The sequence below is a fragment of the Dasypus novemcinctus genome, chromosome 3 (assembly GCF_030445035.2).
Source record: "Dasypus novemcinctus isolate mDasNov1 chromosome 3, mDasNov1.1.hap2, whole genome shotgun sequence".
Taxonomy (NCBI): domain Eukaryota; kingdom Metazoa; phylum Chordata; class Mammalia; order Cingulata; family Dasypodidae; genus Dasypus; species Dasypus novemcinctus.
Genome location: NC_080675.1, coordinates 124,724,400 through 124,749,696, shown reverse-complemented (window position 1 = coordinate 124,749,696; position 25,297 = coordinate 124,724,400). Strand labels below are relative to the sequence as shown.

The window sequence follows — 25,297 nt, the reverse complement described above, 5'->3', positions numbered from 1 at the left end:
ATCCTCTTGTAATTTTTCTTTGCTTTTAAACTATAATTAGGCTTTATCACCAAGCACTTAAGAAAATTTCAGGAAAATAATTGCAAAATGAAATGCAGGGTACAAAATTGTAATATAGTCAACAGAACAACAACTATGGTTTTCAAACCCATTAGCTATTGCTTTGATTTTTTAAAAAATATCCATATGAAAAAGAAATATCCACTCTGAATGCTATCTACAAATAGTAAATATTTTAAAGAAATTTCTGAGATCACACACAATCAAGGCACAACTCAAGAACTTTCATCTTTGCACTATTCTCAATGACTAGTCATTAAAATAATAGAGTTTTTGTCTTCTTTCATCTAAAGAGCTTTCTTTTTAAGTTATGCTATGCTAATTTATGCATGTTATGCCATGGTAAGGAATTTAAGAAAAAATCACAAGGAAACCTTTACATAGGAAGACAAAGTGCCCCCCAGAAACTCTGATAAAACAGTCTCATAACTCTAAAAAGAGTATTGTTTTAAGACATACTCCTAAACCTAAAACTCCTACATAAAAATAATTGTAATATGATAAATATTCATTGATTTGATTCAAAAGTCAAGTTGAAAGTCTAGATAATTTATAGCATCTTTGAAAAATCTGAGCTCTTTTGTTTAACATGACTTCTGGATCATAATGTCATAAAACTTAAATAAGCCTGGGAAAAACTGTCTAAAGAAGATTAAAAATTCTATATAGAACTACAGTCAAAATAAAACAAACTGTTTACTGAAGAAAAAAAATATTTCAATGGTATTATGCCTGCAATTGAACTTGAAATTCAAAACAAAAAAGTATAAACAAAACAACATCATGATGGCCCAGAAACATAACCCTTAAAGCCAATTCACTTGTAATACTCTATTTTAGGGACAGACAAAATAAAAAAACCAAACCAAAACAAAACAAAAAAAGTTTGCAAAGGGAACCTTGTTCACATTTCACTATTAGGGAGAAAGAAAGAAACCTTTCACAGCTACCTGATGGACTACACCTTTGGAAAACTACCTATTTATAATTAGCAGAAGTTGCTCTAAAGACAAAGCTGTAATGTCACAGATGTCTATCTAATCAAGGTTTTATGTAGCTGTGCCACAAAGAAGAATAAAGCTAAGCAAAAAGATGAGTAGATACAGAACTGTGGGCTAGATTCACAAAACAGAGTTTTTTAAAGAGTAAAGAACCTGATAAGTACATTGCAGATGTAAAGTCCACATCAAATTAATCAGAACTTCTGATTCCATATCCCAAATAACTCTCAAATCTATTTGCTTATTATCTCTTTGCCACAATCCTAATTCATATTACCATTATCTCTCCCTCAGATGACAGCATTCAACTCCTATCTAGCTCCATTCCAAAGTCTTTTTTTTTTTTTAATTCTGCCAAAATAATCATTTAAAAAAATTCCATACAGCTAGGTGAAAAAAGCCAGGCACAAAAGGACAAATATTGTATGGTCTCACTAATATGAACTAAATACAAAAATTAAACACATTGAGTTAAAATCTAGAGTATAGGTTACTAGGAGATGAGATGAGGCTGAGAAGGGGCACTGATGCTTAATGTATGCAGAATTGTTACTCGGCTTGACTGTAAAAGTGTGGAAATGGATAGAGTTGATGGTAACATGTTATGGCGAGTATAACTAACAAGGCTGATGTGATTATATAGCTGAAGGGGATAGTCTAGGGACACAAATGTCAATTGAAAGAAAGGTAGAGAATAATCTAGGGACTGTATAGCACAGTGAACACAGTAGTGGATGAGGATTGTGGTGGTTAATAGTACAAATGCATGAACGTTCTATGAACTAAAACAATTGTACATCACTATTACAAGGTGGTAAGAATACAGGAAAAATACAGTTAATACAATTTATGGACTACAGTTAACAGTAACACTGTAATATTCTTATGTACTATATCAAAGCTAAAGGTCAATAATAGGGGGTATGGGATTTTTTTCTATTGCACTAAGAAAAACATTAAAAAACTTACTGAGGTGAGGACTGTATAACTCTGTGATTAAATTGAGAGCCACTGAGTATATACTTTGGATGGATTGTACAAGGCATGGGACTGTGTTACACAGTGAACCATGTGGTAGATGATGGACTGTGATTAATAGTACAAATATGAGAGCATTATCTCATGAACTATAACAAAAGTACAATACTAATAAAGTTGTTTTCATTTGTTAATGAGGAGGTATAGAAAAAAAACACCAAATGTAAACTATGGACTATAGCTAGAAATAATTTAATGATGTTCTTTCATAATCTTTAACAAATATCCTACAAAAATGCAAGGTGTTGGAGAACCAGCAAGATGGCAGCAGAGTAAGGCACTCCTAGAGTCAGCTCTTTCTACAGGGCAGTTAGCAAATACCCAGAGCTCTCTGGAGCTCGCTGAAGTACCGTTTAGGGGCTCCAGGAGGCCAGAAGGGCATCCTGCAACAACCTTGAAGGAGTAGAAGGACACGACTGCCCATCTGCAGCGAAGACTCGGAAGTAGAGCTCTCCACAGACTGGAGGCTAGTCCCCATCCTCCACTGGAGGCTCAAGCAGCCTTGGGAGCTTTTCTGCGGCTGGAATTGAAAGCTCCACTTCCCCAAAATGGGGGAGGAAGAGACGGCTGGGCACCAATTTCAGCTACCGACGAGTAAATTCAGTGGGCTACACTATGATCCTGAGAAGAGCTAAAGTTTGAGCCTGTCCAAGTCAGAAAGAGGGTGGGAGCCATTTTCTTAACTCCGCACCTGGCATGAGGGGAAGCGAGGCAGACTGAGGATCCCAGTGCTGGTGGGGACCAGCTTCTTCCCATCTAGATCTTACTGCAGCCCCAGCCCAGGCCCCAATGCCACCTCCAGCAGGGAGGAACCTGGGGGGATCTGCGCCAGCCTCTGGGGGAAATTACCAGCCAAGCCGCTGAGGCGGTGATTATCTTACTCTATTATCTTCAGCCACAGCAGCTGCCCCAGGGGCTATCTATTCTGTGGCTGGAGTTGGAAGCTCCATTTCTCAGAAACATGGGAGAAGGAGATGGTTGGCTGCCGATTTCAGCTGCTCATTGGTAGACTCGGCTGGCTAAGATATAACCAAGAACAGCTGGGGTGTGGACCAGCCCAAGTCAGAAAGAGGCCAGTAGCCGCCATTCTGCCTCTGCCCCCAGCCTTAGGGGAAGCCAGGCTGACTGAAACTCTCAGTGTCAGCAGGAACTAGTTACTTCAGTGTCAGCAGGAACCAGATTCTTTCATACAGATCAACCTGCAGCCTTAGACTAGACTTCAGCCACACCTCTGGCGGGGAGGAAGCTGAGGAGCCTGTACCACCCTATACAGATAACTGCAGGTAACTTTCGCTGGCATAGACTGAAAATCAGAAGTCTACCAGGGCAACTGCGGTCATCTTGGACCCACACTGCATAGACTGCTGCCCCCACCTGCAGCTCCATCCCTGCCCCAGGCAGGGGAGAAAGGGATGTGAAGCTTCATCAGTCTCTCTGGGCAACTACAGTCTAGGCCTGCAAGTGGATTATTCCACATAGCTGTGACTCTGTCCCTATCCCTGGCAAAGGAGAAAATTGGAAGAAGCTTCATTGGTCCCTGGAGCAATAAGGACAGCTTGAGCCTCCACAGCTTACAGCACCAATTACATGCTTGGCTCCTACTGCGCAACCAGCAAGGGAGAAACAATAGCAAGCCCTAAGCTAAAGAAAAAACTGCACCCAGAATAAAACCTCTAGTAAGCCAGCTGCGAAGACACCAACAAAAAACTATAACCCACACCAAGAAACAGGAAGCTATGGCCCAGTTAACGGAACAAGATAAGCCTCCAGATGACAAAAAGGCGTTGAGACAACTAATTATAGATGTTCAAACATATCTCCTTAATAAATTCAATGAGATGGCTAAAGAGATTAAGGATATTATTAATAAGACATTGGATGAGCACAAAGAAGAATTTGAAAGCATACATAGAAAAAAAGCAGATCTTATGGGAATGAAAGGTGCAATAAATGAAATTAAAAAAACATTGGAATCATATAATAGCAGATTTGAGGAGGAAGAAGAAAGGATTGGTGAGCTTGAAGAAATGGCCTCTGAAAGTGAACATACCAAAGAACAGATGAAGTAAAGAATGGAAAAAATTGAACAAGGTCTCAGAGACTAAATGACAGCAAAAGGCATGCAAACATACATGTCATGGGTGTCCCAGAAGAAGAAGAGAAGGGAAAAGGGGCAGAAGGAATATTTGAAGAAATAACAGCAGAAAACTTCCCAACCCTTTTGAAGGACATAGATGTCCATGTCCAAGAAGCACAACCTACTCCCATCCAAAAAAATTTGAACAGACCAACTCCAAGACACATACTCATCAGAATGTCAAAGGCCAGGGACAAACAGAAAATTCTGAGAGCAGCAAGAGAAAAGCAATGCATAATATATAAGGGATATCCAATAAGATTAAGTGCTGATTTCTCACCAGAAACTATGAAGGCAAGAAGACAGTGGTCTGATATATTTAAGATACTACAAGAGAAAAATTTCCAGCCAAGAATCTTATATCCAGCAAGACTGTCTTTCAAAAATGAGGGTGATATTAGAATATTCACAGATAAACAGAAACTGAGAGAGTTTCTAAGCAGGAGACCAGATTCTTGGGAGGTACTGGGGGGTGCACTGGAGGCTCAAGAAAAAGGACGGGAGAGAGGGGCCTAGAAGAGAGTCTAGAAATGAAGATTATATCAATAAAAGTAACTACAAGTGTCAAAAGAGTGGTGAAAATAAAATATGACATAAAACTCAAATAGTCAAGAATAAACTTAACCAATGATGTAAAGCATTTGTATTCAGAAAACTGCAACTCAATGTTAAAACAAAACAAAACAGCCCTAAATAACTGCAAAAACATTCCATGCTCATGAATTACAAGACTAAATATCATCAAGATGTCAATTCTACTCAAATTGATATACAGATTTAATGCAATCCTGATAGAAATTCCACCAGCATCAAAGAAAAAATTGAAAACACGATCATTACATTTATTTGGAAAGGTAAGGAATCCTGAATAGCAAGAAAACATCATAAAAAGGAAAAGTGAACCCTCATCTCCAGACTTTAAATCATAGTAACTACCTATAGTGGTAAAAACAGCATGGTACTAGCCTAAAAACAGACACAATAGACCAATGGAACCAAATTTATGGTTCAGAAACAGACCCTCACAGGTTATGGTCAAGTGATTTTAGACACAGCTCGGGCAGAACAATCCATTCAACAAAAGGTGCTGAAAGAACTGGACATCCATAGCTGAAAGAAGGAAAGAGGACCCCTATCTCACTCCTAATCTAAAAATTAACTCAAAATGGATCAAAAAACTAAAAATAAAAGCAAGAACCATAAAACTTCTAGGAGAAATTGTAGGAAAATATCTTCAAGACCTGGTGGTAAATGGTGGATACTTGAAGGAGATAAGAGAAGGACTGAGTAGACTACTGTTGTTTAATGTATATAGAACTTTTAGGCAGTGGACTTGGCCCAGTGGTTAGAGTGTCCGTCTACCACATGGGAGGTCCGTGGTTCAAACCCTGGGCCTCCTTGACCCATGTGGAGCTGGCCCATGCACGGTGCTGATGCGCGCAAGGAGTGCCCTGCCACGCAGGGGCGTCCCCCACGTAGGGGAGCCCCACATGCAAGGAGTGCGCCCCGTAAGGAGAGCTGCCCAGCAGGAAAGAAAGTGCAGCCTGCCCAGGAATGGCGCCGCACACACAGAGAGCTGACACAAGATGATGCAACAAAAAGAAACACAGATTCCCGTGCCGCTGACAACAACAGAAGCGGACAAAGAACACACAGCAAATGGACACAGAGAACAGACACCTGGGTGGGGGTGGGGGTGGGGGTGGGGGTGGGAGGGGAGAAAAATAAATAAATAATCTTTTTTTAAAAAGTTTTAATTAGCTTTATTGTAAAGGTATGGAAATGTACAGAGTAGATGGTAACACTCAGTAATAGCTAGTTTATAAATGGGGATATGACTGAAAATGTTAGTCTAGTTATGTAAATGCCAATTGACAGAATGCTAGAAAATAATCTAGGAAGTGGATAGCACAATAAACCAAGAGGTGGATGAGAATTGTGGTTGACAGTACAGATGCAAGGGTGTCCTTTGTTAGCTAGAACAAATGTATATCACTACTGCAGGGTATAGGGCATGTGGAGAAGCATTGGAAAAATACAGCTGAAGTGACCTATGGACTGTGATTAGTAGTAATAATATAATATTCTTGCACCTATGTGAAAGATGTACTGTGTTGCTACTGAGGCAGTATGGAAAATGTGAACCAAATGTACACTATGGACATGGTAACAATCAGATGATATTATTTTATCTGTAGCAAATGACACACCACATTGTGGTGTGTTGATGAAGGGGAGTTGTTTGGGAATTTTGCACATGTGCATGATTGTTTTATAAGTTTACAACTTCTGTCATTAAAAAAATATTTTTAAAAAATAATAATAGGGTGGGTTGGGGCAAAAACACACCAAATGTAAGATAAGATTAGTAGTAAGATTTTGACAATATTCTTTCATAATTTGTAACAAATGTCTCATGACAATGCAAGGTGTTGGTGGAGGGTTGATGTATGGGACCCTTTATGGTGTTATGCATGTTTGCTTTCTAAGTTCACAAACTTTACTATACACTTAATTGTTTACGTATGTTCTTATGTAAATGATATAAAGATAATAATAGGATTGGTTAGAGGAAAATACTTTGTTTAGTAGTAATATTTTGCCAATGCTCTTTAATTATTAGTTAAAAAGGTTTAAAAATAATGCAAGTAATTGGTGGTAGGGTGAGATGTTAAATTAGTTTGTTTGATGTTATATATGTTTGTTTTGTAAGTTCACAACTATTATACACTTTACTGTTTATATATGTTTACGTATGAGTGATATATTTCAAATTTTTTAAAAGATGCAAGGTGTTGGTGGAGGAATAATGTATGGGAATTCTACACGTTATGCATGACTGTTTTGTAAGCTCACAACTTCTCTAATAAAAAAATATACATATATATATTAAATAAATAAAATTTAAAAACAAAAAACTCCCATAAAATCTTACCTTCAACCACCTTGAGTCACTTTCCCACTCATTGGTTTCAGCCATACTTGCCTCTGGGTCCCCTGAAAGGCCAAACTCTTGCTTCAAAAGCTTCACATGTGACCTTCTTTCTAAACTTTTGCACAACTAATTCCTACTTAATCTACAATTTAAATATCTCTTCCTTTGGGAGATTCCTTGACCCACTAAACTAGGTTAACATCCTCTAACTTTTTATATGTAGCATTAATCAATTATTTATCTGGGTGAATAACCATTTAATGTTTCATTCTACCAAGACTACAAGTTCCATAAAGATTGGGACAGTATATTATTGTTTACCATTTTCTCCCTAGTATTGAGCACAGTGTACCCAAGACATAGATGTTAACTAAAAACATATTAAATGAAAAAATTAAAAAATATATATATAAAATAAATGCATAAGTATTTTTTTCCTCATTGCAAATCAAGTTGTTTGTAAACCAATAAACAAATTTTAGCACAAGAACAGTGTAGAGTTATTCCCTTCTACAGAAAACATGACACATTCCTCCATGAATTTTATTTTAAAACAGGAAGGAAGAGGGTGAGGGTGAGAGTTACCAGGAATTTTGATTTTTCAAATAAGAAACACTTATAACAGAGTGGTTTGTAAGCTCTGGAAGAAAGATGGATAACTTAATTGCCTCTGCTTATTAATGAATAGTATACTACAATTGTCTAAGGCTGGGTTTTCTGGTGAGAAAATATTTAACTGTAATCCCCAAAAGACAGCATTTACTTTTCTCATTTTGGAATGACTTCTAAAATTGAATAACTTAGAATGAGTTCCTATGTCTCTAAATCCTATCTACTCTTCCTCAAAGCCCCCCAACTCCAGCTAAAAGTAATTGCTTCCCTCTGAACAACAGTAACTGTCTCATTCTTTTACAAATGATCTCTACCTCTTATATAACAATTTTAACCTGTTCTAACTTTTCACGTTTATTTGTCATTTTTCTAACAAGATTATGTATTCCTAATGACTATAACTCCATCCCCTCTTTTCCTTTGCTTCAGTCTCCTTCCTACATTCCCTAGACTGGAATACTGGACAGCAAATTTACTGACAATTCTTTGGAAAAGTAGCAAATAAGAGCTGGCTCCAAAAGAGCCAAGTAATCATTCTTTTGGCATCACAAGCTTAGTACCTTGAAAGGAAATAAAACTTCTTGGTGTATACTACTTGCAGGCATCTGTATATTAGAAAGCAGTGACAAAAGAAAAAAAGAAAACAAAAAATAAGAAAGCAGTGACTGATGGGTAGTTCAATATTTTACTTCTGCATATAGCAGACATAAAACTTAGCACAGAATATCTGCTCAGGTGCTTTAAAAATTAGGTGGTCAAAGGAAAGAAATCTGTACAATTTAACCCTTTTATTTTTATGCATAAGAATATGTACTATAAGAATATTTGAAATGTATGTTACAGGGAGATGCCTGTATTTTCTAAACTTAATGAAATGGGAGCATAAGAAAATAGCAAAAAATTAAATTTTAACAGAATCTAGCCCAATCATTTTTTTACCATTATGACTAGAAGTAGTAGGTTTACCATAAAATCATGCATAAAACACAGAGGTCCCATATACCACCCTATTATTAAATGTACCATATTAATTCTATTACCTTGGATTATTATGGTTCATTTGTGATAACTCTTGAAAGAATAAGTTCCTAAAATTATCAACCCTAATAATGGGAACTTCCAGCAAATATGGTTGTCATAACACATGTGCATATTTTTTCCCTCTCTGACTTTAAGGCTGAAAGACCAGTCTATTTAAATAATGGTTAAATAACATTATAAAAGAGGGTTAAATTCTCTATAGTGCTAAAGAGAGTTATAATGGCACATTATAGTTGCACTAATTTTAAAAATATAAAAGAAACTAGCAGGTCCAATTACAAGGAGAAATGCACTGATGCCCTCTTCCTGCTATAAAAACACAACAAAAAGAAAAACAAAAGAAAGGTAAAAAGAAGGGAAGCAGACTTGGCCCAGTGGTTAGGGCATCCGTCTACCACACGGGAGGTCCGCGGTTCAAACCCCGAGCCTCCTTGACCCGTGTGGAGCTGGCCCATGCGCAGTGCTGATGCGCTTAAGGAGTGCCCTGCCACGCAGGGGTGTCCCCGCGTAGGGGAGCCCCACGTGCAAAGAGTGCACTCCGTATGGAGAGCCGCCCAGCACGAAAGAAAGTGCAGCCTGCCCAGGAATGGCGCCGCACACACAGAGAGCTGACACAAGATGAAGCAACAAAAAGGAACACAGATTGCCATGCTGCTGATAACAACAGAAGCGGACAAAGAAGTACACGCAGCAAATGGACAGAGAGAGCAAACAATTGGGGCGGGGGGAAGGGGAGAGAAATAAATAAATAAATAATCTTAAAAAAAAAGAAAAGAAAATACATAAAAAGCAATTCCTAACAGCCAGAATGGAAGGAACTTAATCCCACGCCTACTGAATCAGAATCTCCTGGGGTAGAACAAGACCAAATGCATTATTAGGAAAGTGATTCTGATTCATAAAAATTTAAGTACTGTTCTTTTTTTTCTCCTGGATATTGGATTTTTAAAAACAAATTAATTGAAACATATTCATAATCCATCCAAAGTGTACAATCAATGGTATATGATATAATCACAGAGTTATGCATTCATTATTTCAATCAATTAGGGCACTTTCATTACTCCAATAATATTCATCATCACCACCATCAAAAAACAAACAAAAAAACTCTACCCTTAATAATCATCTCAATCTCTATCCTTCTCATCAAACATAGCTGCTTTTCTGTTGCTGTCTCTCTAATTTATTTGTATTTATATTTTGTATAGATGGAGTCAAACAACATGTACCCTTCTGTATAATTTTTTACTTTATACATACATACATATAGATATATATTTTACTTTTAGTAGAAGATTATATATTACTGGCCATACAGTTTTCTTTGGTTGTATTTTTGCCTGATATTAACATCTTCTAACATTAACATTTATTTGTTCTGTTTCAAAGAAAACCAGTATTATATATGCAATATTATCCACACTCATATTTTGTTGCGGTTTCACTACGCTATGCAGTCCCATGTTACATTTTTTAGCTTTCCTTCTAGTAACATATAGGACCTTAGACTTTCCCTTTCAACCACTGTAATACCCATGTATTAGCACTTCCAGTTACAAACACTATAATTGGCTTTCATCATTTCTATTCATTTCCAAAGATTTAACAACAACCTTATTGCAAATTCTGCACAGATTAACTTTCAGCTTTCCATTCTCTAACTTCATTCTATTTTCTGGTGACCAATACTCTAGTTATTAACTCCATGAGTTTATGAAACATATTTAGTTCATAATAGCGCAATCATCCACTATTTGCTCTTCTGCGTCTGGCTTGCGTCACTCAACATATGTCTACCAGGTTCATCGTATTATTATATTTTTCACAACTACACTTATTCTTACAGCTGAATAATATTCCATCATATGTATTTACCACAATTTGCTTATCCATTCATCAGTAAATGGGCACCTGGGTCGCTTCCATCTTTTGGGAATTGTGAATAACACTGTGATGCGCACTGGTGTGCAGCTGTCTGTCTGTTGTCACTGCTCTCAGTAGTTCTGGGTAGATTTCTAGTAGTGATATTGCTGGGTTACATGGCAAATCTATATTCAACTTCCTTAGGAAATGCCAAACAGTCCTCCACAGTGGCTATACTATTCTCCATTCCCAGCAGTGAATAAGCATTCCTATCTCCACATTCTCTCCAACACTTGTCATTTTCTGTCTTTTTAACAGTGGTCATTCTGATACATGTGCAATATCTCTTTGTAGCCTTGATTTGCATTTCCCTAATTGTTAGTGATGTTGAACATTTTTTCATGGTCTTTTTTTGCCATTTGAATTCCTTCTTTGGACAAATGTCTATTCAAGTCTTTTGTCCATTTTTTAATCAGGTCATTTGGGATACTAAATTCTTATCAGATATGCGATTTCCAAATAACTTCTCCCATTGAGAAAAAGCCTTTTCACCCTTTGACAAAGTCCTTTGAGGTGCAAAAATGTTTAATTTTGAGGAGGTCCTTCACTGATTGAACTTTGGGTGTAAGGTTTTAAGAGATCCCCACCTACCACAAGATCTTGAAGATATTTCCTTACATTATCTCCTAGTAATTGTATGGTCCTGGCTTTTATATTTAGGTCATTGATCCATTTTGAGTTGATCCCTGTATGGGGAGTGAAATAGGGGACCGCCTTCATTCTTTTGGTAATGGATATCCATTCTCCCAGTACCACTTGTTGAAGAGATTGTTTATCCCAGTAGACTTGGTAGGTTCGTCAAAAAACAGTTCAGCATAGAAAGGAGGGTCTATTACTAGACTCTCAATCCTATTTCATTGATCAATATGTCTGTATTTATGCCAATAATACACTGTTTTGACTACTGTCACTTTGTAGTATGTAGTATGTAGTATCAACCAGTTAGAGTCATCCAATTTCATCCTTCTTTTTTAGGATGCTTTTGACTATTCAGGTTCCTTTTCCCTTTCAAATAAAGTTAGTAATTGCCTTTTCTATTTCTGTAAAGTATACAGTTGGAATTTTTATTGGTTTTACGTTGAATCTACAAATCAGTTTGGGTAGGATTGACACCTGCACAATATTTAGTCTTCCAATCCAAGAACACAGAATGTATTCCCATTGTTGAGGTGTTTGATTTCCTTTAGCAGTGCTTTTGCAGTTTTCTGGACACAGGTCCTTTATATCGTTGGTTAAATTGATTCCTAGGAATTTGAATCTTTTTGTTGCTATTGTAAATGGATTTTCCCCCGATTTCCTCCTCAGATTGTTCAATACTAGTATATGGATACGCTGGTTTTTTCATGTTGATCTTGTATCCTGCCACTTTGCTGAACTTGTTTATTAGTTCAAGTAGCTTTGTCATAGATATTTTGGGAATTTTTAAAATTCAGGATCCTATCATTTGCGAATTGTCAGAGTTTTAGTTCCTCTTTTCCTATTTGGATGCCTTTTTTTTTCCCCTATCCCTAGCTCTAGCTAGAACTTCCAGCACAATATTGAATAACAGTGGTGACAGTGGGCATCCTTGTCTTGTTCTCAATCCTAGAGGGAAAGCTTTCATCCTTTCCCCACTGAGTAAGATTTTGGCTGTAGGTTTTTAATATATATCTCCTTTATCATACTGAGGAAGTTTTCTTCAATTTCTATCTTTCAAATTGTTTTTATCAAGAAGGCATTTTGTCAAATGCTTTTTCTGCATTGATTGAGATGATCATGTTTTTTTCTTCTTCAGTTTGTTACTGTGGTGTATTACGTTAATTGATTTTATATTGAACCACCCTTGCATACCAGGAATAAATGCCACTTGATCATGATTTATGACTTTTTTAGTATGCTGTTGGATTCGATTCAAGTATTTTGTTGAGAATTTTACATCTATGTTCGTTACAGAGATTCATCTGTGATTTTCTTTTCTTGTATCTTTATCCAGCTTTGATATTAGTGTGATGTTGGCTTCATAAAATGTGCTGGGTAATTTCCCTCCTATTTAATTTTTTGGAAGCGTTTAAATAGGATTGATACTAATTCTTTTTGAAATACTTGGTAGAATTCACCTGTGAAGCCATCTGGTCCCAGATTTTTCTTCTTTGGGAGATTTTTGATGACTTATTTAATCTCTTTAAATGTGATTGGGTTTTTGAGTTCCTGTATTTCAATGTAGATTATGCGTTTCTAGGAATTTGTCCATTTCATCTAGGTTGGTTAATTTATTGGCATATGGTTTCTCATGATATCCTCTTATGGTCCTTATTATTTCTGTGGGGTCAGTCATCATAATTTTTCCCCTTTCGACCATTGACCATGAGGTGCAGAGATGCCCAGAGATGTACTTACCAAGTGCAATGGATGTGTCATGATGAAGGGAGTGAGTGTTGCTGGGGGGGGGAGTGTGGGGGTGGTGGTGGTGGGGTTGAATGGTACCTCATATAAGTTTTTTTTTTTAATGTAATATTTTTACAAAATCAATAAAAAATTTTTAAAAAAAGGAAATAAAAAAAATAATTTTTCCCCTTTCAGTTCTGATTTTTAAAATTTGTACCTTCTCTCATCTTTTTCTTTGTTAGTTTAGCTAAGGATTTGTCAATTTTATTGATCTCTCAAAGAACCAGCTTTGGATTTTGTTGATTTTCTCTATTCTGTTTTTTTTAACAATTTCATGTATTTCTGCTCTAATCTTTATTATTTATTTTCTTCTGCTTGCCTTGAGATTTGTTTGTGGTTCTTTGTCTAGTTCCTCTAGATGTTCAGTTAGGACTTTGATTTAAGTTCTTTCTTTTTTTTAAATATAGGGATCTAGGGCTATAAATTTCCCTTTCAGTCATGCCTTTGCTGTATCCCATAAGTTTTGATAAGTTGTGTTCTCATTTTCATTTGTCTTAAGTTATCCACTTGCTCTTACAATTTCTTCTTTCACCCACTGATTGTTTAGGAGTGTGTTGTTTAGCCTCCATTCTTTGTGATTTTTTCCCTTTCTTGCCTATTATGATCTGAGAAGGTGCATTTTATAATTTCAACTTACTGAGACTGGCTTTGTGACCCAGCATGTGGTCTATCCTGGAGAAAGATGCATGAGCACTTGAGAATAATGTATTACCCACAGATTTGGGATGCAACATTCCGTATATGCCTGTTAGTCTAGCTCGTTTATCATAATGTTCAAGTTTTCTGTTTCTTTGTTGATCGTCTGTGTAGTTGTTCTATCTATTGATTTGAGTCACACATTGAAGTCTCCAGTGGTTATTGTAGAAATATCTATTTTTCTCTTCAGATGTGCCAGAGTTTGACTCATTTATTTTGGGGTATCCTTGTTAGGTACATAGATAGGTATGACTATTACTCCTTCCTGGAGGATTGTCCCCTTTATTAATACATAATGGCCTTTTGCATCTCTTATAATTTTCTTGCATATAAAGTCTGCTGTCTGATATTAGGATAACTCCTCCTGTTCTTTGTGAGTTACTTTTTGTGTGGAATATCTTTTCCCAACCTTACACTTTCAGAGACTCTAAGGTGTGTCTCTTGTAGAGAGTAAATGGATGGTTGATGGTTTTTTTTGTCCATTCAGTTAGCCGGTATCTTTTTTTTTTTCCTTTCAATGTTCAGTTTCCTTTAATGGCCCCCATCCCCCTGAAGGGCAGATGCGGCAGTTAGGTGATGGCAAGAGGTGTTCACTTGAAGATCTTGCCCTGATTGAAAGCTTTGCCCACATGCTGGAAGGCTCCCTCCAAAAAGAGTACTCTCAAACCAGCGTCTGGGTCTCCTCATTGCCAAACTCCGCCTCTGCCATGTATGACTCATAATCCACCTGCCAATCTGGACTCAGTGGAAGGCAAGCCCCTGGCCCACACTTCAGAAATGGAGCTGCTAATGCTGGTTCCAAAGAGGATGACATTGGCAAGGCATTCTTCCTCAGCTTGTCCAACTGCTGGAACATTCCAGTGATGAGGTTGCAGCTCATAAAGGTCTGGGTGAGTTCTTCAGGGAAACAATACTCAGAAAAGCACACGGACCAGCCACCCATATCAAAGTGCTCCCAGAAATGTGGCAGTGCCACAGAAAGCATGTCTTCATTGGAATACTTGCTCTTAAATGCATGCAACACAAAGGTACTCTTGGGCAGGTGAGCAAAGGGATCTTTGGCCTTCAGCTCAGCAGCCAGTGCCTGCTCACACTCATCCATCTCCTCCTCTGGAGCAGGGGCAGCCACCTTTTTGTCCTCTTTCCAATTGGCCTGGAGCTTCTGCTTCACCTCCTGTGGACCTTTCTCATTCCATGGGGTGTCCTTTTTCGGCTGGCTCTGCAAACTTCTTAACATCAAACTGGGTGATCTTCTCAGTTTCATCTCCCCACACAGGCTGGAACTGGGGCTGGTTAATGCAGGTGAGGAACCAGCAGTTGGTATTGGGTAAGGCCTGGCAAAAAGAAGGTTCAAGGACATGTTTGTAAAACCAATACAGAGAGCAGTCAACTGTGATGTCAGCCAGGGTCACACGTTTGCCAACCAAAAAAGTCCCTGTCTTCAAGTGAGCATCCAGCAGACCCAGAATTCACCTCACATTCTTCTTCTCATTCTCTGTGGCCTACTTGTTGAGGTACATGATGCCCGAGGTGGGGAACACCCAGGTACTGGCTGGGGGAACTATGTTGCTGTCAGAAAGCTCATCCACTGCACCACCTGGGCTGCTGCTTCTGAAGAACTTCCCCAAAGCTCTCCATTGCTCACATAGTAGGCAATGGCATTGCTCTCAACACACAGAATCCACTGTCACCCTCAAATGCCAGAACCCTGCTGGCAAGAAATTTGTGGAGAATTTCAGGAGTATGGTTGGTTTGGCCAAAGTGGAGGTGAGGTGGTACAGAGAGCACACAGACCTGAGCCCTGCTGTACTGAGCAGCAATGAGCACCTTAAAGGCCCTCCAGTTTTCCATATATGTGTACAACATCCTAGCCATCATGGTAATTCAGCAGAAAAAGCGGTTTGATTGGGGAATTTTTTCCATTAACATTCAATGATATTGCTGTAAGTGCATTATTTACTTCCACCATTTAATTTTTTGGCTTTCATATGTCTTATTTTCATCTGTCATTTTACCCTTTTAGTTATTCTTTCTGATACTCTTCCCTTCTATATTCTCCTACAAGCCTCTCTCTCCTACCTTTCACTTTGTGGCTGTAGGGCTTCCTTTAGTGCTTCCAGCAGAGGCAGATTGCTTTTTACAAACTTTTTTAGTTTTTGTTTGTGAATATTTTAAACTTACCTTCATATCTGAAGGACCATTTTGCTGGATAAAGAATTCTCAGCTGGCAATTTTTCTTTTTCAGGATCCTAATTATATCATATCACTGTCCTCTCACCTCCATGGTTTCTGATGAGAAATCAACACTAAGTCTTACTGGGTGTCCCTATATGTGATGGTTTGCTTCTTCCTTGCTACTCTCAGAATTTTCTCCTTAACTTTAGCACTTGATATTCTGAGTAGCATGTGCAAGAGTTAAATCTATTTGGGTTTATTCTAATTGGAGTGATCTACTCTTCTTGGGCATGTAAAATTATTTCTTTCATGAGCATTGGGAAATTTTCTGCCATTATTTCCTCATATACTCTTTTTTGCCCCTTTTCCTTAATTTCTCCTTCTGGAGCTCCCATGACATGTATGTTGTTGTGCTTCGTGTAATCATTCAATTCCCTGAGCCTCTGCTCAAATTTTTCCATTCTTTTCAGCTGTTCTGTCTTCTACATCACATTCTTTCTTCTATAATTTCAAGTCTGCTGTTGTATACATCTAATGTGTTTTTTATCTCACCTATTGTGTCTTTCATTTGCAAAAGCTCTGCTATTTTTCTATATAAGTTTTCAAATTCTTCTTTGTGATTGCACAGTGTCACTTTTTTTTTTAAAAGGTATCACCAGGGATTGAATCTGGGAACTCACACATGAAAAGCAGGTGCTCAACCACTGAGTTACACCCGCTCTGCTCCCAATGTCTTCTTGATGTCCTTTGCCCCTTTAGCCATATTGTCTTCCAACTCATTGATTTGATTTGGGAGATGTGTGGGAACCTTGTTGATCAGCTGTCTCAAATATTGTGTCTTATCTGGGGCTTTGATATGTTCCTTTACTTGAGCCATATATTCTTATTTCTTTGTATGGTTTGTAATTTTTTGCTCATTTCTAGGCACCTGTTTCTGACGATGAGTTTATTCTGATGCTCACTTTCTCTCTTGTATAGGATATTAGTGATGGGAGGCTGTGTTATTGCTGTTCTTTGATTCTTGGTTCAATCTGTTCTAGCTCTTTATTTTTTTTAAAGATTTTTTTTTATTTATTTCTCTCCCTTTCCCCGTCCTCCCACCCCAGTTGTCTGCTCTCTGTGTCCATTCACTGCGTGTTCTTCCGTGTCCGCTTGTATTCTTGTCAGTGGCACCCAGAATCTGTGTATTGTCTTGTTGCATGATCTTGCTGCATCAGTTCTCTGTGTGTGCGGCGCCATTCCTGGGTAGGCTGCACTTTTTTCACGCTGGGCAGCTCTCCTTATGGGGAACACTCCTTGTGCGTGGGGCTCCCCTATGTGGGGGACACCCCTGTGTGGCAAGGTACTCCTTGTGTGCATCAGCACTGCGCATGGGCCAGCTCATCACACGGATGAGGAGGCCCTGGGTTTGAACCTTGGACCTCCCATGTGGTAGGCGGATGCCCTATTCATTGTGCCAAATCCGCTTCCCTGTTCTCTTTAGAACTATCCCTGTTTAGTTGCTCAAATTTGGGCACAGAGACAGTAATTGGTTGCAGACCAATTTGCAAGAGCTTTGGGAAGGGAGGCTGTAGAGGCCAGAAAAAGCTTATTTTATTTATTAATTTTCCTTGCCTGTAGTTCCTTGGTCTGCCAGTAGAAGGCATGCTTCAGCAGACCTCTCAGCTCAAATCCTTGTCAGAATGTGTTCACTATAACCTGCACCAGAACAATGTGACAGAGGATCCTGCCTCAGGACTATGCAGAGCCTCACAAATCAAGGATTCGCAGAAGCTGTTCTCCCTTTGCCAGGAGCCCCCAACCTTTTCTAAGGTAGACAATAATTCCACTCCCCTATGTGTCCTCAACAACCTGTCCTGGTCAGTAGGGAGGGTGTTTACGATGGTTGGACTTCTTTGGTTCCCTGCTCATTCCCAGGGCAAACAATGGTGTGCCTCCACCCAGCCTGGAAGGGCTTGTGAGACAGAGCACACCAAAGTTTTTGGCCAGAAGCTCAACTGGTCTTCCCTCTCTGTATTTCCAAGGAAGAGGACCCAGAGGCCAGAGAACTCAGAGCTGCCTACTCCAAGGGAGGATGGGCCCAGGAGCTGCAGCTGCAGACTTTTCCTGTTGAGAGTCTTTCTTTTTTCTCTTTCTCTTCTAGGTGGTGTCCAGACTCTCCCTAGTGTCCTAAGCCCTAGAACATTTTTCCAGACAGTTTCTGCCTGTTCTCTAGCTATTTTTCTTGGAGAGAAGTGATTCCTCCATCTCTCTAATCCTCCATTTTTCCTGGAAATATTTTAGAACTCCTGCTCTTGTTGCCATTAATAGATTAATTCAATGCTTTCAGAAGAAGAGCTAAAGTTAACAGAAAACTTTAATTACAATTATTTTAAAGGAATACAGCCTTCTAATCATAGGATCTGTAAAGGTATAAGTTAATTCCCCATGTTTTCCAAGAAGAAGTTCTCTAGTTTAATAATGTAAAAGTAAATGACAATTATGATATTAATGTTTGAGCTGCCTGATAATACCCCTGAATTACTCTCCACCAATATTCAATAGGACAGTTTAAACAAATATTTTGAAAATCATTTGTGTGTACTTTAAAAAGGTATAAATTTTTAGTGATTTATGTCCAAAATGAGTAAGTTGATTTCACATGTATCAAATATATGTAAAAGCAACTAAGAGAAAAAAAATATCTGGGAATAAATATAACCAAGTATGTAAAATATGTGTATACTGAAAACTATAAAACATTGGTGAAAGAAATTAAAGACAACAAATAAATGGAAAGACATTTGTGTTTGTGGAATGGAAGACTTAATACTGTTACAATACCAACAGTGCCTGAATATACAAATTCAATGTAATCCCAATCAAAATTCCAGTAGCCTTTTTTTTGAAGAAATGGAAAAGCTTACCCTCAATCCTTATGGAATTACAAGGCCGAAATAGCCAAAATAATCTTGAAAAAGAGGAAAAAAATGGAAGGACTCACTTTCTGGTTTTAGAAATTACTATGAAACTAGAGTAAATAAAATAGGGTGATTTGGGAAACAGATTTGGCTCAACGGACAGAGTATCTGCCTACCACATGGGAGGTCCAAGGTTCAAACCCAGGGCCTCCTGATTCGAGTGATGAGCTGGTCCATGCGCAGTGCTGATGCGGGCAAGAAGTGCCATGCCACACAGGGGTATCCCCCACATAGAGGAGCCCCACGCACAAGGAATGCGCCCCATAAGGAGAGCCGCCCAGCGCAAAAAAAGTGCAGCCTGCCCAGGAGTGGCACCGCACACATGGACAGCTGACATGCAAGATGATGCAACAAAATGAGACACAGATTCCGGGTGCCACTGACAAGAATACAAGTGGACACAGAAAACACAGTGAATGGACACAGAGAGCAGACAACTGGGGGAGGAGGAAGGAAGGGTAGAGAAATAAAATTTTAAAATCTTAAAAAAAATAAATAAATAAATAAAAATAAAACAGGGTGATGCTGGCACAGTGATAGACCTGTAGATCAATGAAATAGAACTGAGAGTCCAGAAATAAACCCACAAATCTATGACCAGCTGATTTTCAACATCGGTGCCTAATCTACTCATTGGCGAAAGAATGGTCTCTTCAATAAATGGTGCTGAGAAAACTGTAAGTCTACATGCAATAGAATGAATTTAAACCAACACGCACAAAAATTAACTCAATATGGATGAACAACCTAAATATAGGAACTAAAACTATAAAACACAAGAAAACATAAGGAATTATCTTCAGCACCTTGTATTAGACAATGGATTCTTAGACATTACAGCAAAAGCCCAGCAACCAAAAAAAAAAAAAAATCAATAAACTGAACTTCATCAAAATGAAAAAACTTTTGTGCACCAAAGGACATTATCATGACAGTGAAAAAGACAACCTACAGAATGGGAGAAAATATTTGGAAACCACATCTCCAATATGGACTTAATATTCAGAATAAAGAAAGAACTCTTACAGCTCAACAAAAGCTAGCAATTAAAAAACAGGCAAAGATGTGACCCAACAATACTATTACTAGGTATAACTGAGAGCAGTGACACGAATAGATGCCTGCACACCAATGTTCACAGCAATGTTATTCAAGATTGCCAAAAGTTGGAAACAACTCAGGTGTCCATCAACTGATGAATGGGTAAACAAATTGTGGTATAAATACACCATGGAATATTATGCATTGGTAAGAAGAAATGAAGTCGTGAAGCATATGACAACATGGATGAACCTGGAGGACATTATGTTGAGTGAAGCAAGCCAGATGTGAAAGGACAAATACTGTTATGACAGTGCTATTATGAACTAAATGTGTTATGTAAATTCATGGAATAATTAGAATATAGGTCACCAGAAAACGGAATGAGGGTAGAGAATGGAAAGCTGAAGGCTAATCTGTGCAGAACTGGTTTAAAAGGTTGTTTGTAAATCTTTAGAAAGGAATGGAAATGGTGAGAGCACATCATGGTGTTTGTGACTAGCAGAGCTATTATATAGGTATGACAGTGATTGAAAGAAAAAGTCTAAGGACATGTATATTACTAGATGAAAAGCTAAAAAGTATAGCATGAGACTGTAAAATACAAATATGGGTGATATTGCATATATAAGACTGTTTTTACAAAATATAAATGTAAATAAACTGTAGCGAAGTAAACAGAATAACAGCTATGTACAGCAGGGGAAACAGAGAGACTGAGAGATAATGAGTTCTGTTTGGTTGGTTGGATTTTGTTTTTTGTAGTAATATTATTATTATTACTGGAATAATAAAATGTTCTAAAAATGATTGAAAGTGATGAATGTACAACTACATGATTATACCAAATACCACTGATTGTACACTTCGGATAGATTTATTCTTTATTAGTATGTATCAAAAAAAGTAATTTGTTCAAAAAATATGTATTTGCAATTGATTTGTAAAATAAAAAGTAAAAAAATTCACTGTGAGCTAGGAAAAAAAACAAACAGGCAAAGGGCTTGAACTGTATTTCTCCACAGAAGATTTACAAATGGACAATAAGCTTAGGAAAAGACGTTCAACATCACTAGCCATTGGGAAATGCACATCAAAACCATAACGAGATACTCACTACAATGGCTACTATTCAAAAACAAGTGTTGGAGAGAATGTGGAGAAACAGGAGCCCTCACACATTGTTGGTGGGAATGTAAATAGTGGAAAATAGTTTAGCTGTTTCTCAAAAATTTAAACAAAGATCATCATATGACCCTGCAATTCTACTTCTAGGTAAACAGGAGTGGAAAGCAGATACTCAAAAACAGATATTTTCACCCCTAAGCTTATAGCAACATTATTCCTAATTGCCAAAAGGTATAAGCAACTCAAGTGTCCATCAATGGAAAAAAATGGATAAACAAAATGTGGCAAATCCATACAATGTAACATTTGTAAAAAGGAATGAAGATATGATACATGCTACAACATGGATGAACCATGAAGACATCACATAGAGTAAAATAAGTCAAGCACAAAAGCACAAATACTAAATCATTTCTCTTATATAAAATATGTAGAGTATGCAACTTCAGAGAGTCAGAAATTAGAACATAGGTTTCCAGGAGCAGAAGTGGGTGGGGGTGGTAAAAGGGGAATTAGTGCTTAATAGGTAGAGTTTTTGTTTGGGGTAATGGAAAAGTTTTAGTAATGGATGGTGCTGATGGTAGCACAACACTGTGAATGCAATCAGCAACAATGAATTGTAGATTTGACAGTGGTTAAAATTGGGAATATTAGGTTGTACATATGTGACCAGAATAAAAATAAAATTTTTTTAACTTGTAGAACTGCACGACACAAGGAGTGAACCCTAATGTAACCTATGGGCTATATTTAATAATACAATTATAATAATATTGGTTCATTAGTTGTAACAAAGGTACCATACACAAAATGTTAATAGGGAAAACAGCTAATAAAGAAAAAAAAAACTTTTCAAATTCCTATAACTCAACAAGACAAACAATCCAATTTAAAAATGGGCAAAGACGCAGGGGTGCCCCCGCATAGGGGTGCCCCAAGGGGTGCCCCACATGCAAGGAGTGTGCCCCGTAAGGGAGCCGCCCCACATGAAAAAAACACAGCTGGCCCAGGAGTGGGGACACACACAAGGAGAGCTGACGCAGCAAGATGACGCAACAAAAAAGAAACAGAGATTCCCAGTGCCATCGGACAATGCAAGCGGACGCAGAAGAACACACAGCAAATGGACACAGAGAGCAGACAACTGGGGGAAAGGGGAGAGAAATAAATAAATCTTAAAAAATAAAAGAAAAATGGGCAAAGGACTGGAATAGACATTTCTCTGAAAAAGATATACAAATGGACAATAAAACATGAAAAAATGCTCAACATTCTCAGCCATTAGGGAAATGCAAATCAAAATGATGAGATACCACTTTATACCCATTAGAATGGCTATGATTTAAAGAAAAAAAAACAAAAAGAGAAGGAAAAAACAAAACACCAAACACCTGGAAAATAAGTTTTGGTGGGGATGGAGAGAAAAAGTAACCCTCATGCATTGTTACTGGTAATGTAAAATGGTACAGCCAGTATGGAAAAGTTTAGTGGTTCCTCAAAAAGTTAAACATAGAATTACAATATGACCTGGTAATTCCACTTCTAGGTATATATCCAAAAGAACTGAAAACAAGGTCTGGAACAATGTCCATAGCAACATTATTCACAATAGCCAAAAGGTAGAAGAAAGTGTCCATCAACAGATAAATGGGTAAACAAAATATGATATATACGTGTAATGGAATATTATTCAGCCATAAAAAGAAATGCTGGCGGCGGACTTGGCCCAGTGGTTAGGGTGTCCGTCTACCACATGGGAGGTCCGCGGTTCAAACCCCGGGCCTCCTTGACCCATGTAGAGCTGGCCCATGCGCAGTGCTAATGCGCGCAAGGAGTGCCGTGCCACGCAGGGGTGTCCTCCGCGTATGGGAGCCCCATGTGCAAGGAGTACGCCCCGTAAGGAGAGCCGCCCAGTGGGAAAGAAAGTGCAGCCTGCCCAGGAATGGTGCCACACACACGGAGAGCTGACACAACAAGATGATGCAACAAAAGCAAACACAGGTTCCCATGCTGCTGAAAACAACAGAAGGGGACAAGGAAGACAGCAGCAAATAGACACAGAGAACAGACAACCAGTTGGGGGGGGGAGAGAAATAAATTTTAAAAAATTTTAAAAAAAGAAATGCTGTGCTGATATATGCTACAACATGGGTAAACCTTGAAGACATCATTTTAATTGAAATAAGTCAGCCACAAATCGACAAACACTGTATGGTTTCACTTAATATAAAATGCCTACAAGTAGGAAATACATAGTTAGGAAGTAGATTATAGGTTACCAGGGGCTGGAGAGGTGGGAGTAAGGGGAGAAGAATAAGGAGTTATTAACCAAATGTATACAGAGTTTCTGTTTGGGGTAATGAACAAGCTCTGAATACATGGTGGTATTGGAAACACAATGTTGTGAATGTAACTAATATCACTGGATTGTATACATTAAAGTAGTTAAAATGGGAAATTTTGTTATATATAAGTTACCATAATAGAATTTTTAAAAAGACAGTTGTATCCTCAAATAAAAATAAATAACTTAGCATTTTTATTTATGTATCACCTTCTTATGAGTTTGCTGACAATGAGGAAGTCCCTTACTGGGTTCAATGGTTAAGAAGATGGGTTCTAGAGTGAATGCCTAAATATGACATCTACCTCTGTAACTTATAACCCTGTGTATCTTTGAAAGTTTCCTGAATTCTGTGAGTTTCTCCATTAATAAAATGGGTTTAATGATAGTCTCTTTCTTTTTTAAAATCTTTATGTTCCTTTATTGGAGCAAGATTCCTGACAAATATAAAGTGGTGTATTTACTAAGCATACAAAAAAGTTCAGAAAAATTACATACTATCCATCTAAACAGGTTTGTTACACTTTGCCTCTTTATAAAGTTTTATAAAGCAAAAGCTTTGAATTTTGCCAGGCTGGCCATTACTTCATCTTTGAAAATATGTAAGTGCACTGAATTTGAACAACTATATTTTACACCATTAAAAGCTTATGCAGGGAAACAGATATGGCTCAACCAGGTGGGTGACCGCCTACCACATGGAAGGTCCCAGGTTCGGCTCCTGGTTCCTCCTAAAGATGACAAGACGCTGCACCGGCTACAATGAGCTAGATTCTATACCTGCTGCAACAAGCAGATACCTAAACTTGCAGATGCCACAAGCCAGAAGACACTAAAGACTACAAGGAGAGGATGGGACTAAGGCCATTGGGCAATGATCTCTAATGTGGGAGGGCTCAGTTTCGGTTCCCAATGCCTCCTAGAGAAGGTGAACAAACAATGAGCAAACAGATGAAAGAACTATCTGGGGGAAGGGAGATAAATAAAATAAATTAAATAAATTTTTAAAAAGCTTATGCATCAGGTAGCTTCTCAAAATGTTATATGCATAGTGGCATTTAGCAGACTGATCAGAGTTGATCATCTCACCCAGATTCACACAGTCTCATTTGAGATAGCTCTGTTAGATAGCTGGTACTTGAGACAAAACGTATTCCTAACCTGAGTTTCTCAACAACAGAAACTTCCTACCATGAGAGCCTGTCTTTCTTGGTCACATTTTAGTGCCAGTGAAGACATGCCAGCAAGCGCCCCACATGTAACTTGGCATTGGAGCACCAGGTCTGGGTGTTGGTTGTGGCAGGCACTATTTTCATTATTATATCCAGGTAAATAAGGACCCATTTAAAAAAAAGAAAAAGCCAATTAGATTTTAAAAAAACAAAGGAACAACCCTCAAAAAAACTGAGTTCTGAGTAATCTGATATCCCTAATGATGTGAATATTTTCAGAAACTGACGGGAAACTGTACCCACAACGTTTCCTGCTATGGAGTTAATTCATGGACTCAAATCTCTTTATTCAATCCACGCAGACCTGAGGTCATCCTTCTACAAAATGTGTATCCAAAAATTCAGAGATAGAGTGACAAATCTGGACAATGATGTGCTAAACAGGTCAAACTTGGAAGTCTTAAGTTTATCTCTTCTGAGAGAAAAACATCAAATACTTTGTGTACACCTTTAGTTTTATTGTAGCAAAGCAACTTTTAACATTTAAAACTGAGCATCATCTTTCCTTTCTAGTGAAACAAAAAAATTTAAAAATAAACAGGAACAA

At 38.0% G+C, this 25,297-nt stretch overlaps 1 protein-coding gene and 1 pseudogene across 10 annotated transcripts in view; both read right to left on the bottom strand.

The window, feature by feature from the left end:
• GABPB1 (GA binding protein transcription factor subunit beta 1) overlaps window positions 1–25,297 on the bottom strand; it is a 103,033-nt gene that overhangs the window by 13,261 nt on the left and 64,475 nt on the right. The gene's annotated exons all lie outside the window — the stretch shown is intronic.
• LOC139438711 (elongation factor 1-gamma-like) lies at window positions 9,817–18,455 on the bottom strand (annotated as a pseudogene).